General features: G+C 38.4%; 1 pseudogene; it reads right to left on the bottom strand.

The window, feature by feature from the left end:
- Positions 1 to 241: 241 nt before the first annotated feature.
- LOC103349933 (mitochondrial import inner membrane translocase subunit Tim8 A pseudogene) lies at positions 242 to 1,606 on the bottom strand (annotated as a pseudogene).
- Between the last annotated feature and the right edge of the window lie 14,481 nt (positions 1,607 to 16,087).

Raw genomic sequence — 16,087 nt, 5'->3', positions numbered from 1 at the left:
AAGGGACTCAACCACTGGGGCCTCCCCATTAGCTTCTGTGGTCTACATAAGTACTCTATAGATCTGTCCCAGTACTAATAGTCAAATATTAGATAAGGAAGACTGGAATTAAGAGCCATTGACTCTTCCCACTTTGCTGCCCTTTCTGACAGACACAAAGGTATCCTCAGAAATCTGAAATGAATTCACACTAAGAATATCTTACCTATGTGGGTCCACTATAAAACTATAGGAAGCAATTAAGGGGATCTTGAGAAAACCATAGTTCCGTGTACAGTAACACACATCTAATAGAGCTTTCCATTTATCTGTCAATTGTTTTCACACAATTAGATAAAATGAATGAAACCAAATACGCACATAACTCTCAAACCTCACACACAAAACAATTGGATTTTGTACAAAAATTTCAGGTGATTGGATGTCCCAGAAGTGACAAAAGGTGGGAACCAATCCCACCATATTGTTTCTTCAACCATTCCATCGATGATCCTTCATTTTTTGAACTACCTACCTGCTGAGGTCAGTTAGAAGGCTTTCTGAAAAGACTGGCTTGGATTGCTGGGTCTGATCCAGTCAATTCAAGGTGAATTGGTTTGCATCAATGAAGTGCACAAAATAGGCCCCAGCACAACTGTTCAACTATGACCCCAACTTGCCCGTGCACCTCTGCTGAAGTTCAGTCAACTGGTGCACGAGCTGCTGGAAGTGCTGCTTTTGGTTCTCCACCTCCATAAGATGTAGCAACTGTGAGCTCATGACACCCAGACCTGCCCCGAAGGAAGATGAGGAAGAATTTGTATGTGCCAAGAGCCTTAATATACATCTTAAACCACATTCATCTCTTTGGTATATTCCTGGAAATAACACCCTGGGATATTGTTCAAGAGCGATCTTAAATCTTCTCAGGGCAAAGAAATTTGTTATGCTACTTTCTTTCCAAGTTACCCCCCCCCCCATCCAAAAAAGGAAGACTTCTTTTTTTAAACTAAGATCAAAACGGACTACTGCCAGCCAAGGTTCCAGTCTTAAAGAGACAATTGGTGTGAGTGATCTAAAACTCTTCAGAGAAGCAACACAAGAGAACTGTGAAATCTTGAAATGATGAATCCATTTTTTAAGGTGAACACTTTCTTTGACCTTTCCATGTTTTGATTACATGAATCTACAGAAACCTCCTTTTTAAAAATTTATTTAGGGTATACAAATTTCATACACACAGATTTAGGAACATAGTGAATTTGCCCACCCTACTCTTCCACCCTCTCCCACACTTCTTTCTCTCTCCTATTCCCACTCTTAATTTTTACAAAGATCTGTTTTCTGTTCACTTTATACTCATAAGATTAATTCTAACTATGTAAAGAGTTCAACAAGTAGTATGAAGGAAAGAATAACCATTCCTCACCAGTAGAGTCAGGGGCTATAAACAATCATCAAATCCCAAAATGTCAATTTCACTCCTATTCATTAAGTTTAAGATACTCTGTTTCCACAGGTAAGAGAAAACAGATGGCATTTGTTTTGGGTATTATGTTTCCAGTTGCATCCATTTTGTTGCAAAAGACAAAATTTGATTTTTTTTAACAATGAGTAGTATTCCATAGTGTATGTATGCCAAAGTTTCTTTATTCAGTCATTTCAGTCACCAGTTGATAGATATCTGGATTGATTCCATATCTTAGCTATTGTGAATTGACTTGTAATAAAAATGGGGCACAGATAACTTTCATATGCTGATTTCATTTCCCTTGGGTAAATTCCCAAGAGTGGGATGGCTGGGACATATGGTGGGTCTAAAATCAGATTTCTGAGGTATGTCCATACTGTCTTCCACAACAGCCGCTCCAGTTTACATTCCCACTAACAGTGGATTAGGATATTTTTTCCCCACATTCTTGCAAGCATTTATTGTTTTTTGATTTCCATGTGAGAGTCATTCTAACGGAGCTGAGGTAAAACCTCATTGTGGCTTTGATTTGCATTTCCCTGATGGCTAGTAATCCTGATCATTTTTTCATGTGTTTGTTGGCCATTTGAATTTCCTCTTTGAAAAATGCTTGTTCAATTCCATTGCCCATTTCTTAGCAGGATTGTTTGTTTTATTGTTGAGTTTCTTGAGCTCTGTAGATTCTGGATATTAGCTGCCACAGCTCAATAGGCTAATCCTCCACCTGTGGCACCGGCACTCCGGGTTCTAGTCCTGGTCGGGGTGCTGGATTCTGTCCCAGTTGCCCCTCTTCCAGGCCAGCTCTCTGCTGTGGCCCGGGAGTGCAGTGGAGGATGGCTCAAGGACTTGGACCCTGCACCCACATGGGAGACCAGGAGAAGCACTTGGCTCCTGGCTTCGGATCAGCACGGTGCGCCTGCCACAGTGCACGGGCTGCAGCTGCAATTGGAGGGTGAACCAACAGTAAAGAAAGACCTTTCTCTTTTTCTTTTCTAATGACTTTGTTTAAAACTTCCAGGATATATTGAGTAGCAATAGTGAGAGAGTGCATCCTTGCTTGGTTCCAGAGCTTATCGGGAATATTTCCAATATTTCCCCATTCAATATGATGTTGGCTATGAGTTTGTCATAAATTGCCTTGATTGTGTTGAGGAAAGTTTTTTCTCTACCCAATTTTTGCTTAAGGTTTTCATCATGGAACAGTGTTGTATTTTATCAAATAAAATACTTTCTCTTCATCTATTGATACAATCATTTGATTTTTGTTCTTCAGTTTGTTAATTTGATGTATCGGCCGGCACCACGGATCACTTGGCTAATCCTCAGCCTGCGGCACTGGTTCCCCAGGTTCTAGTCACAGTTGGGGAGCTGGATTCTGTCCCAGTTGCTCCTCTTCCAGTCCAACTCTCGTCTGTGGTCTGGGAAGGCAGTGGAGGATGGCCCAAGTGCTTGGGCTCTGCACCCGCATGGGAGACCAGGAAGAAGCACCTGGCTCCTGGGTTTGAATTGCCACAGCGTGCCAGCCATAGTGGCCATTTGGGGAGTGACCCAATGGAAGAAAGACCTTTCTCTCTCTCTCTCTCTTTCCCCCACCCCCACACTGTCTAACTCTGCCTTTCAAAAAAAAATTGATGTATCACATTTATTGATTTATGGATGTTTAACCATCCCTGCAGACCAGGGATAAATCCATTTGGTCCAGGAGAATGATCTTTCTGATGTGTGGTTGGATTCCATTAGCCAGGATTTTGTTAAGGATTTTTGCATCTATATTCATCAGAGAAATTGTTCTGTGGTTCTCTTTCTTTGCTGTATCTATCTCTGGTTTAGGAATTAGGGTGATGCTGGCTTCATAGAAGGAGTTTGGGAGGATTTCCTCCCTTCTAATTGTCCTGAATAGATTGAGAAGAATTGGAATTAGTTCTTTAAATGCCTGTTAGAATTCAGCGGTGAAGCCATCCAGTCCTGGGTTTTTCTTTGTTAGAAGGACTTTATTACTGATTCAATCTCTTTAAGCATTGGTTTGTTTAGATTTCTGTGTCTTCATGACTAAATTTTTGTAGAATGTATGTGTCCAGGAATCTACCCATTTCTTCTAGATTTTTCCAGTTTGTTGGCATACAGCCTTTCTAGTAATTCCTGATTATTCTTTTTATTTCTGTGGTTTCTGTTGTTAAGTTTCATTTTTCATCTTTGATTCTATTGATTTGGTCTCCTCCCTTTTTGGGGGACCGGTGGTGTATCAATTTTGTTTATTTTTTGAAACACCAGTTTTCATTTCTGATCTTTTGTTTTGTGTTTTTCAGTTTCAATTTTGGCTATCTTCTGTAATTTTGATTATTTCTTTACTCCTACTAATTTTGTTTGGTTTGTTGTTTTTCTATCTCCTTCAGATGCATTCATAGTTCATTTATTTGATGCCTTTAAAATTTCTTGATGTAAGCACCAATTGCTATAACATTATAGTGTTTAACACTTAAAATTTCTTGTATTTTTATAATTTTTTAAGATTTATTTATTTATTTGAAAGTCAGAGTTACACAGAGAGAGAAGGAGAGACACAGAGAGAGAAGTGTCATCCATTCAATGGTTCACTCCCAAATTGACCACAACACCGGGAGCTGTGCCGATCCAAAGCCAGGAGCCAGGAGCCTCTGCCAGGTCTCCTACACAGGTGCAGGGGCTCAAGGACTTGGGCCATCTTCTACTGCTTTCCCAGGCGATAGCAGAGAGCTAGATTGGAAGTGGAGCAGCCAGAATTCAAACCGGCACCTACATGGGATGCTAGCACTGCAGGCAGCCTCACCTGCTGCACCACAGTGCAGGCCCCAACATTTCTTATACTCTAGCTCATAAGTTTTGATATGCTGTATTGTTGTTTTCATTCATTTCCAGAAATTGTTTTGACTTCTCTTTATTTCTTCTATGACCCACTGTTCATTACAGAGCATGTTGTTTAGTCCCCATGTATTTGCATATGATCAAGAGATTCTTGAGTTGTTGATTTCCAGCTTCATTCCATTGTGGTCAAAAGAGATGCATGGTACAATTTCAATTTTTTTTAATTGCTGAAACTTGCTTTATGGCCAAACATATGGTATATCTTAAAGGAAATCCCTTGCACTGATGAGAAAATGTGCTCTGCAACTATGGAATGAAAGGTTCTGTTGACATTATTCAGGTCCATTTGGTCCATAGCTCTTTTGTTTCTTTATTGCTTTTCTGTCTGGTTCATCTGACAATTGATGAAAGTGGGTGTGTTGAAGTCTCCCATTATTATTGTATTAGAGTATGTCTCCCTTTAGATACATTAACATTTGTTTTAAATAGCCAGCCACCCTGGCATTGGGTCATATACATTTAATGTAGTTATTAACTACATAGTTACATAGTCCTGAATCATAACATAGTGCCCTTCTTTGCAGAAACCCCTTTTTGACACAAGCTGTCTCAACTTTTGTTTCTAACGCTTGTTACTCCTGGCTGTGGAATCTGGGTCAAGTTACTAAACCTCTGTCTGTCTCAATTTTTTCACTATAAAAAGGTAACAAAAAATGAACCTAATCACAGAGTAGATTTGGATATGAAACGAAATATCATACTCATATGATAAAATGCAAAGAACAGTGCCTGGCAAGTAGGAAATTATATTCAAGCATTGATCTTCATTATCAGCATTGAGAATTTGATTAATTTTAAGAATATGCCATTTATCTAGAATGTTATATTTCATCAAGAGAGAGAAGCTCACATAAGCAAAACTTCTTGGCAAATACCTGTCAGTAATATATATTATAATACTGAAATTTTCAGAATTCAGGAATAAATGCACTCATATCAACAGAGGTTGGTCATAAGAATAAGAAATGAAGTCTACATTTAAAGCCTAAGAATTTGAAAGTTAGATTGCTTTAAGCTAAATTGCACAAAGCATCCAGCTGGCCTAGACTCAACAGTAGGTTGGATATTTGACAACACATTCCTCTAAATCCTTAAAATACAACTAATGCCTTAATAGTTTGAGATGTCAGATAAAACTACTTGTACAAATCAAGAGTACAATTAGAGCAAGATAAATAATTCATTTTATCCTTTAAAGAACATTGAAAGTGTGTATTCTATGATATTGTTTTCTTACTTCTATTTACTGTTTTATTTCTCATATAATATCCATAATATAATTTTCTGTGGTGGAAGCTATCAGTGTCCAATATATCTCCCATTGCCCTTATTACTTCATGCATATCAACAGCCAATGCCTAACTTCTTTGCTTGAGAGATATCATTCAATGTTGGAGTACACTTTGCTGTGCATACCAGGCTAGAAATGCTGGAGAAAATACCCCAGGAGTACCTTCAAACAAAGACATATGGGAATTTATATAAAGATTACATTAGCCCTATTTTCCCTTCAATGTGGGGTATGTTTTACACTGGCTCTGAGTCTATAAAGTCTTTTAATTTTTTTTAATTTATTTTTTTATTTTTTTGACAGGCAGAGTGGACAGTGAGAGAGAGAGAGAGACAGAGAGAAAGGTCTTCCTTTTGCCATTGGTTCACCCTCCAATGGCCGTGGCGGCCAGTGCACCACGCTGATCGGAAGGCGGGAGCCAGGTGCTTAACCTGGTCTCCCATGGGGTGCAGGGCCCAAGCACTTGGGTCATCCTCTACTGCACTCCCGGGCCACAGCAGAGAGCTGGCTTGGAAGAGGGGCAACCAGGACAGAATCCGGTGCCCCGACCGGGACTAGAACCCAGTGTGCCGGCGCCGCAAGGCAGAGGATTAGCCTATTGAGCCACGGCGCCAGCCATCTATAAAGTCTTATTTAAGTTTTAGTAGCTCAGAGTAGTAGCCGATGTCTCAACCTTCCTCACTCCCTTATGAATAAGTCATTCACCCCCAAAATATACCACATTCACTCAACTCCTTATTCAAAATTTGTTTCTGGTAGAATCCAAAATCAAACAACTGATTTAATAAATTGCTTTAAGAAGAGCATCCTCAGGATGGAATTATGAAGTTGAGAAATTCTAGGCACAAAGCAGTAATAATCCTGTGTCTGGTAGGATAACATCACATATACTGATTATCACTTGTGTCAGATTTGGTTCCCATACTAGCATAATAGGTCTATTGTTTAAAAGATATGGGACAGCAGAGCAGGTATTGTAGTGTAGTAGGCTAAGCTTCTCCCAACACATATCAGAGTGCCTGGGATTGAGTTCTGTTCTGCTTCCAATCCAGCATTCCTGCTGATGTACCTGGAAGGTAGAAGGTAATTGCTCAAGTACTTTGTCCTCAACATCCATATGGGATATCCAGATCAAGTTCTGAGTTGCTAATTTTGGCCTGCTCTAAAACTGCAGCTATTTTGGATATTGGGGAGTAAACAAACAGTTGGTGATCACTCTCTCTCAAATAAATAGAAATGAACTAACATTAAAAAATATATGACATGATTATAATTATAAAATTATACAGTTAGAGTTTCCTAGGACTTTCATGATAGAGTTTCACAAACTGGGTGGTTTAAACTAACAGAGATTTATTCTCTCACTGTTGAGGAAACTAGAATTCCTAAAGCAAGATGTTGGTAATGTCATGCTCTTACTGAAGGCTCTAGGCAATAATCCTTCCATGCTTCTTCCTAGCTTCTAGTGATCACCAGTAACCCTTGATGAACTTAGCTTGTAGTTTGATTCATTTCCATTTCTGCCTCCATTTTCTCAAGGCATTCTTCCCTGTGTGTGTGTGTGCTTGAATCCCCCACTCCTTTCTCTTATAAAGACAGTAATCATTGCATGAAGGGTCCACTCTAATCCAGTATGATTTAATTTTAACTTGACTATGTCTACAAAGATTCAAACTCCATATAAGGGCACATTCACTGCTACAGGAGGTTATATAATCATACAGGAGGTGGATATAATCATATCTCATTGGGGACATAATTCAACACACTCAGGGTGTAAAAATCAGAAATTTTTTCTAAATGGCATGAAAGAGACCCTCATTACCTATAAACAGAGAACAAACTACTGAAAAGTGGACCCAAGATCTAATTGTGAACATATCTAAATTTCATTAAAAGGCAGATTCAAAGACCCAGAAATTCTTTCTAAACACAAAGAAGGTGTGGTTGCCTGACATTTGGGATGGGAACATCTGGATTTTTGTGTTTGAAAGTCTTGACCCTTCAGATCATCCTGAACTCCCTATGCTATATAAATGCTCCACTCTTTTGTGCTACAGTATAGTAGTCTCTCCTTGCTTGTGGACCTTGCAGAGGATTCATCTGAGGAAGATCAAAATATAAATAGCAAAGCTGGAATGGAAAGCACCGGGCCAGTTCTCATAGGCATCTGTACTGAGAACTAAGTTAGGGTGTTACAACTGGCAATATAGAAAAGCAGCCAACAAGGATATTGTTTGGCATATATAACCTATATATATATATATATACACACGTGTATATATATAGTAAATATATATATATATAAAATCAAGAACAAAGCAGAATACACTATCAGTCACCCCAACAGAAAATCTTATATCCTTACCCAGTCTCCGAATCTGAACCAATTCTTAGAACTTGTATCCATCAATGGAAGGGGATGCCTGGTACCTTTAAGGAAGGACTTTACAATTTTACAGCAAATATTAAATAGTGATTCTGCCAATCCTTTCACCAAAAGGATACACGCTCATATGCTTAAGAAATTCTGTACAAGGGAAAGGAGCATCTCTACATCTTTCAAAATCTGGACCTACTTCCTCTGATGGCTTGCTTGTACAACAATTACTAGAGTTATGCCTCAACACAGCCTGACATAAGATGAACAATTCTTCCATGAGAGGAAGCAAATGCTTTACCAAATGGGCTGCAGTACCTGGCTCATATGTCCAAGTCAGAACTGAGAGGACCTGCCTGAAAATGAGGGCTTGGAATGTATGCTGGATTAGGATGAGGTTATCAATTTCAGGTCACTGTCTCGCAAGTCAGGATATGACATCTTGGCTAGGATTCCTAAAGCCAATTCTAATACATTATTAGGATGGCTTCTTGAAATTTTGGGGGAAATGATGGCCTGTGGTGAATGAAGTAAAATATTGAAGTTGCCACAGCAGAGTGTTTAGGACAGGATACAGAGATTTAAAATGTGAGCATGCTAAAATTTTTTCAGAATATAGGGCTAGAAAATTCACCAGCTGACCTTGTTCCTTGGGAGAGCCCAGAGAGTTCCTTTTACTAAAATAATAAGGAATCCACTAAAGGCAAGGCACCAGCATTTTGGAGAATCTTTGTGGCATCTCTTCTTTGAGGCCAAAGCCGATGATACAAGAGCATGTGATGGAGCTGAATTTATTATAGTCAATGGGAAAAAGAATACTCTAGAAGAATAATCCATTGCTATCAGAAGGAAAGTGGACATGATATTGTGAATTGAAGGGAACATATGGTCCTTCAAGGAAAGAAAGTACAGTGCTTCAGCAGGTACTTACACCATTAATTTCCCAATCATTCCACCAGAGGGACATGCAGTAGTAACTGTGTATTGCCAGAAATCGTCTTTTGAGAAATCATAAATACAAGACTTGGCTTGAAACCATCAGAAACCCAAAATATCATGGGTAGCCCATTAGAGAATTGGCATTCCATGGTTGTTGATAGAGTCTTGGCACAAATCCATTTCACAGTAGATCCAACAGATCCATGGAATTGTCATTATTGTTTCCCCAGTCTTGGTTGCATAATCAAAATGAATGTGTTTAGCAAGTTAAGATTGGTTCCATCACTTGTGAAGTAAAATTATAATGATTTTTTTAAAAGCAATAGAAAATGGTAGAAGTCTTTGGAACTGCCTTCACGTTAGGCTAGACAGTACATTCAAAACACTACGTTATCCTGGATAGAATGACAGACATCAGTGTGTCACTCAAAAGTTTAAAGTTTGTAGGAGCATTTTATCCATCATATCTCCATTTAATTCACCAATATCACTCTTTAAACAAACCATATGGATCATGGTGGATGATGGTATCTACATCACTATCTTCCCAGGACTAGAATTCCTGATTTCAAGCCAAAAAAATCCAAATGAACCTCTATCATCTGGACATTTCTCATGACACTATACCCAACTGTTATATTCAACAGAGTAACTGGAACCATGGATCAAAAGTTAGAGTTCTATGGATAGCCTAGTGAGGAAAATGGGCACCGGAGTGTTGGCTATAATCCTTTCAAAGATTCAGGGTGCTATAACATCAAAAGAGTGTTCAGAGATTCAGTGTTCTGGGGTATGCAAGCAGGTCCTCTTAGAAGTAATAGACAAGTTATTGTACTTTGCAACTGCTAGAACTAAAAGAAAAAAAATAGCACAGACATTAGTAGTCACCTTTGGATTTTGGAGAATATATACCACAGTTGAGAATATCCAATCACCCATTCATCCAATCATCCATTGGGTAACTTGGAGGATTGCCAGTTGGGACTGCAACCAGATCAAGAAAGGGCTTATTGTAAGTTTTAATCTGTTGCATAAATAATAATCCCTTTGGGAACATATGATGGGACCCACTGTTAGAGATGTCAGAGGTAGAAAGGGATACTAAATGACATCTCTGCAAACCCTGGATCAGACCTCTATCAAAAATGGACTTGGGGGTGAGAGGCCAGAGCTGTAGCATAGGGGATTAAGCTGTAGTCTGCAGCCCCAGCCTCCCATATGTGAAACAGCTTGAGTCCTGGCTGCTCTGCTTCCAATCCAGCTCCATGCTAATGCATCTGGGAAGGCAGTGGGAGATGGCCCAAGTACTTGGGTCCCAGCCACCCAAGTGGGAGACCCAGATGAAGCTCCTGGCTCCTGTCTTCGTCCTGGCCCAGTTGCAGCCATCTGGGGAGTGAACCAGTCAGTGGATGAAAGATCTATCTGTCTCTCCACTCTGTTTCTAATTTTGACACTCAAATAAATAAATTCTTTTTAAGAAATGGAATGGGGATGGTGTATAAATGTTGCAACTCTTTGTCCCAAAAATAAGCTAATTCTTATGCATGTTTCACTGTTTCCCTAGCATTTCCTAAAGGGACTAAGATCTAGAGAGCCATAGTGTTAACTAGCTTGGAAATGCACTCTATCATCTGGTCTCCTTCTTTGTCTACTTTCTCCTCACTTTTCTGCTATTTGTCTTCTTCTGAATAAATTGCTAGATTAAATAATATTTGCTAATTTTTGTGGGTCAAAAATTGTTGAAGTCCTGTAGTTTCATATGTTTCAGTATAATGCTTGAACTTGAAATGATTATGCAGAGTTTGCTTCTGGGGACACTCATAATAAAAAATTAGTTTTGCATATTTTGGGGGATTTGTATGAATGAAATCATATTGCAACAACCAAGGTGTTCATAATGAGATGAATGGATAAAGAAAATGTGGTATATATACATAATGGAATGTTATTCAGCTTTAAAAAAAGAATGAAATTCACCATTTGCAGCAAAATGGATACAACTGAAGGACATTAGGTTGCATTAAATAAGCCAGCCCCAGAAAGATAAATACTGCATGTTCTCCCTTGTATGTAGGAGATAAAATTTTGAAAAGAAACCAAAAAAAGAGAAAAAAGAAAGAAATGCCTTTGTGGATCAGTATTGCTACAAATATGGTTTTGTAAAACTTTGTTTCATAACTGTCAAACCAATTGTTAAGAATGTTATACTACTATAGTTTTAATGATCTGTGAATACTTTAAAATTTACTGTATGTAGGTGAAATGGTCATTTTTCTGTTCAATTATTGTTTATAGCCATTGTCTAGATTCCCACTAAAGTAGGATATTTTTGCTCTTTACTTGTTAAACTTCTTATTTGATGAAGTGTTATGCCTTTTTACTGTAATGTAATTTTAAAATATGTTACCTCAGAAACTGAAAAAAAGAAAGGGAGAAGAAAAGACAATGGGAAGAAAAGAGATGAGGGATGGAGGGAATTCCTGGAGTTGTATCTACAAATCATACTGAATCTATTAAAAACCAATTAAAAGAAATTATTTTATTTTTTTGGATTATTTTTATTTATTTATTTGACAGGTAGAGTCACAGGCAGTGAGAGAGAGAGACAAAGGTCTTCCTTCCGTTGGTTCACTCTCCAAATGGCCGCAACAGCTGGAGCTGCACTGAACCGAAGCAAGGAGCCAGGAGCTTCTTCCTGGTCTCCCATACGGGTGCAGGGCCCAAGCACTTGGGCCACCCTCTGCTGCTATTGCAGACCACAGCAGAGAACTGGACTGGAAGAGGAGCAACCGGAACTAGAACCAGCGCCCATATGGGATGCCAGCACCGCAGGCAGAGGATTGACCTAGTGTGCCACGGGGCTGGCCCTGAAATAAATTTTTTTAAAAAAATAATGTTGCATGTATCCTTTAGTAACTTATCTTTTGCTCAACATTGTCATTCAGAATACATACATATTGTTCATGTGGCTATATCTATCTCATAGTTTGAATATCTGATACTTCATGATCTTTATTATTAATAACTATTATTAACAATTATTTTATATAGATGAGTTATTTTTAGTTTAGGTATATTACAACCAGTGAAGCTAATTGCATCCTGGTAGGGACATATATTTTTTTTTTGATTTGACAGAGTTAACAGTGAGAGAGAGAAACAGAGAGAAAGGTCCTACTTCCGTTGGTTCGCCCCCAAATGGCCGCCATGGCCAGAGCTATGACGATCTGAAGCCAGGAGCCAGGTGCCTCCTCCTGGTCTCCCATGGGGTGCAGGGGCCCAAGCACTTAGGCCATCCTCCACCGCTTTCCCGGGCCACAGCAGAGAGCTGGACTGGAAGAGGAGCAACCAGGACCAGAATGGTACATCTTGATATATATTTGTACAGTTCCTACTAGGAGTAGAATTGCTAAACCACAGTCTATGGTTATATTCTATAAATTCCTTAAAGAGTATTCAATACAGAAAACAATAACCACTACTGGGAGTGCACTGGGGTGTACAATGGCTTCCTATTCTCTACCTAATGTACCTCCAGTGTGTGAATGTAAATATTATACAGTCCCAGGTGAGAAAGAAGGCAGAAGTTTTGATTCCTTTTAGGGTATTTCTGTCCACATTTTCTCCTTGAAATTGTAATTATCCTAAATTTTCTCTGCTCTTTAATGAGTAATCACAATTCCTTTAGTCTTCTTCATAGGGGTCATTTCCTATGCCTTTAATTATTTCCATTGCCCCCTTTTAGAGCACCTCCACATTTTTCAAATCTGGGGTAACTATGTTGTAAGCTGTTGTTTAAAACGGGCAGTTGTAATCAAAACAGCATGGTACTGGTACAGAAACAGATGGATAGACCAATGGAACAGAATAGAAACACCAGAAATCAATCCAAACATCTACAGCCAACTTATATTTGATCAGGATCTAAAACCAATCCCTGGCGTAAGGACAGTCTATTCAATAAATGGTGCTGGGAAAACTGGATTTCCATGTGCAGAAACATGAAGCAAGACTCCTACCTTTCACCTTAAACAAAAATCCACTCAACATGGATTAAAGACCTAAATCTATGAACTGACACCATCAAATTTTTAGAGAACATTGGAGAAACCCTGCAAGATATAGGTACCGGCAAAGACTTCTTGGAAAAAAAACCCAGAAGCACAGGCAGTCAAAGCCAAAGTTAACATTTGGGACTGCATCAAATTGAGAAGTTTCTGTACTGCAAAAGAAACAGTCAGGAAAGTGAAGAGGCAACCAACAAAATGGGAAAAGATATCTGCAAACTATGCAACAGATAAAGGAATAATAACCAGATTCTACAAAAAGATCAAGAAACTCCAAAACAACAAAACAAAAAACCCACTCAAGAGATGGGCCAAGGACCTAAATAGACATTTTTCAAAAGAGGAAATCCAAATGGCTAACGGACACATGAAAAAATGTTCAGGATCACTAGGAATCAGGGAAATGCAAATCAAAACCACAATGAGGTTTCACCTCACCCTGATTAGAATGGCTCACATACAGAAATCTACCAAGAACAGATGCTAGCAAGGATGTGGGGAAAAGGGACACTAACCCAAAGTTGGGGGTACAAACTGGTAAAGCCACTATGGAAGTCAGTCTGGAGATTCCTCAGAAACCTGAATATAACCCTACCATTCAACCCAGCCATACCACTCCTTGGAATTTACCCAAAGGAAATTAAATTGGCAAACAAAAAAGCTGTCTGCACCTTAATGTTTATTGTAGCTCAATTCACAATAACTAAGACCTGGAATCAACCTAAATGCCCATCAACAGTAGACTAGATAAAGAAATTATGGGACATGTACTCTATAGAATACTATACAGCAATCAAAAACAATGAAATCCGGTCATTTGCAACAAAATAGAGGAATCTGGAACACATGATGCTGAGTGAAATAAGCCAGTCACAGAAGGACAAATATATGTTCTCCCTGATCGGTGACAACTAACTGAATACCAAAGGGGAAACCTGTTGAAGTGAAATGGACACTATGAGAAACAGTGACTTGATTGGCCCTTGTCCTGACTGTTGATGTACAACTTAATACTTTATCCTTTTTAGAATTTTTCTTTTGTTCTACTTAATACAATTGGTTGAACTCTGTAATTAACACACAATTATTCATAGGTGTTTAAATTTAACTGAAAAGTGATCTCTGTTAAATATAAGAGTGGGAATAAGAGGGGGAGGAGCTGTACAATTTGGGACATACTCAAGCTGACTTGCCCCAAATGGTAGAGTTAGAAATTTGCCACGGTATTCCAAAACAATCCCATCAAGGTGGCATGTACCAATGCCATCTCACTAGTCCAAGTGATCAATTTCAGTTCACAGTTGATCACACTGATAGGACTAAGAGTCAAAGGGATCACACAAATAAGACTAGTGTCTGCTAATACTAACTGATAGAATCAAAAAGGGAGAGAACGAATCAACATGGGAATCGTGATACACAGCAGACTCAGAGAATGGCAGATGTCCTAAACAGCACTCTGGCCTCAGAATCAGCCCTTAAGGCATGCGGATCCAGCTGAAAAGCCCATGAGAGTATTTTAGGCATGGAAAGCGAAGGCACTCTGGAAAAAAAAAAAAAAAAACTAACTGAAAGATCTGCGCAAGTGAGATCCCAGTAGAAAGAACAGGCCATCAAAGAAGGAGGTACCTTTCTCTCTGAAGGGAGGAGAGAACTTCCACTTTGACTATGACCTTGTCTAAATAAGATCGAAGTCGGCAAACTCAAAAGGTTTCCATAGCCTTGGCAACTCATGACAAGAGCCTAGGGAGATTACTGACACCATAAACAAGAGTTTCAATTGGTTAAGTCAACAACAGGAGTCACTGTGCACTTACTCCTCATGTAGGATCTCTGTCCTTAATGTGTTGTTCAATGTGAATTAATGCTATCACTAGTACTCAAATAGTATTTTACACTTTATGTTCTGTGTGGGTGCAAACTGTTGAAATCTTTACTTAATATATGCTAAACTGATCTTCTGTATATAAAGAGAATTGAAAATGATGTGAATGGAAGGGGAGAGTAAGCGGGAAAGGGGAGGGTTGCGGGTGGGAGGGAAGTTATGGGGGGGGGGAGCCATTGTAATCCATAAACTGTACTTTGGAAATTTTTATTTACTAAATAAAAGTTTAAAAAACTGTAAAAAAATAAATTTAATTATTTAAAAAAATAAAACAAGTGATAACTAAAACTGGAAAGTAGTGTTAAAACAGTGAGCAGTTTTAATTAAGAACAGATGTAAACTAGATCTAGCCCATGCATGCCAGAATGTACTAACCATGACCTTTTTCCTATCATGCCTTATGTTTGTGTGTTCACAAAGCAAATAAGCAATGATAGAGGACTAGCTCATACTGGTTACATGGTACAATCATATTTGCAATCCAAGCCTCAGGGTCTTTATTATGAGTTTCTAATATGTAACAGTAATTACATAATTAAATTATTAAACAAGAGAGGCAAAACATTAGTCTTTTAGTGGTAATGAAGTAATGCTACCTAGGTTTTAATTTTGTTCTTTAGAGATGTGAGAAGTGATAAGAGTATATTTGACCTTCAGTTTAGCATAAATCTCAAGCATCTTATCTAATGGTTAACTAACAATGAAAAAGAAAGTGAAATAGGGAAAACACTACTGAGACTCTTCTCTTGTATTTACTAACTTCAGAAAACAGTTCTGTTTCAGATGGTACTTATTTGACAATTTGTACTTGAAAAATTGGAAGTGTGACATTTTTCTCTAAGCAGAAATATGCAAAAACAAAACTATTTAAAGCACAAAGAAATTTCATAGGGTTAGTGTTTGTTTTTATGAAACAATCTATCATGCATCTCTCTTTAGATAAGTGAATAAAAGAGAAAAATATTTAGGGGCAAATTTAATTGCCTCAGAAATTCTTGGATTTTTTTCAAGTAGATTGGTAATAATAATAATAAAGAGACCACTTAATAAGAGCTACCTTGAGGCAGTCTTAGGGTTCGAACTTTGTATGCATCATCTAGTAAACTCTTATGAACAATGTTGTGAACTAGAAATAATGACCCTTTTTTTCCTGGTTAAGACAATGAAGTTCAAG

This window comes from Oryctolagus cuniculus, chromosome 5 (genome assembly GCF_964237555.1).
Source record: "Oryctolagus cuniculus chromosome 5, mOryCun1.1, whole genome shotgun sequence".
NCBI classification, from domain to species: domain Eukaryota; kingdom Metazoa; phylum Chordata; class Mammalia; order Lagomorpha; family Leporidae; genus Oryctolagus; species Oryctolagus cuniculus.
This window is presented reverse-complemented; position numbering and strand designations above follow the sequence as displayed.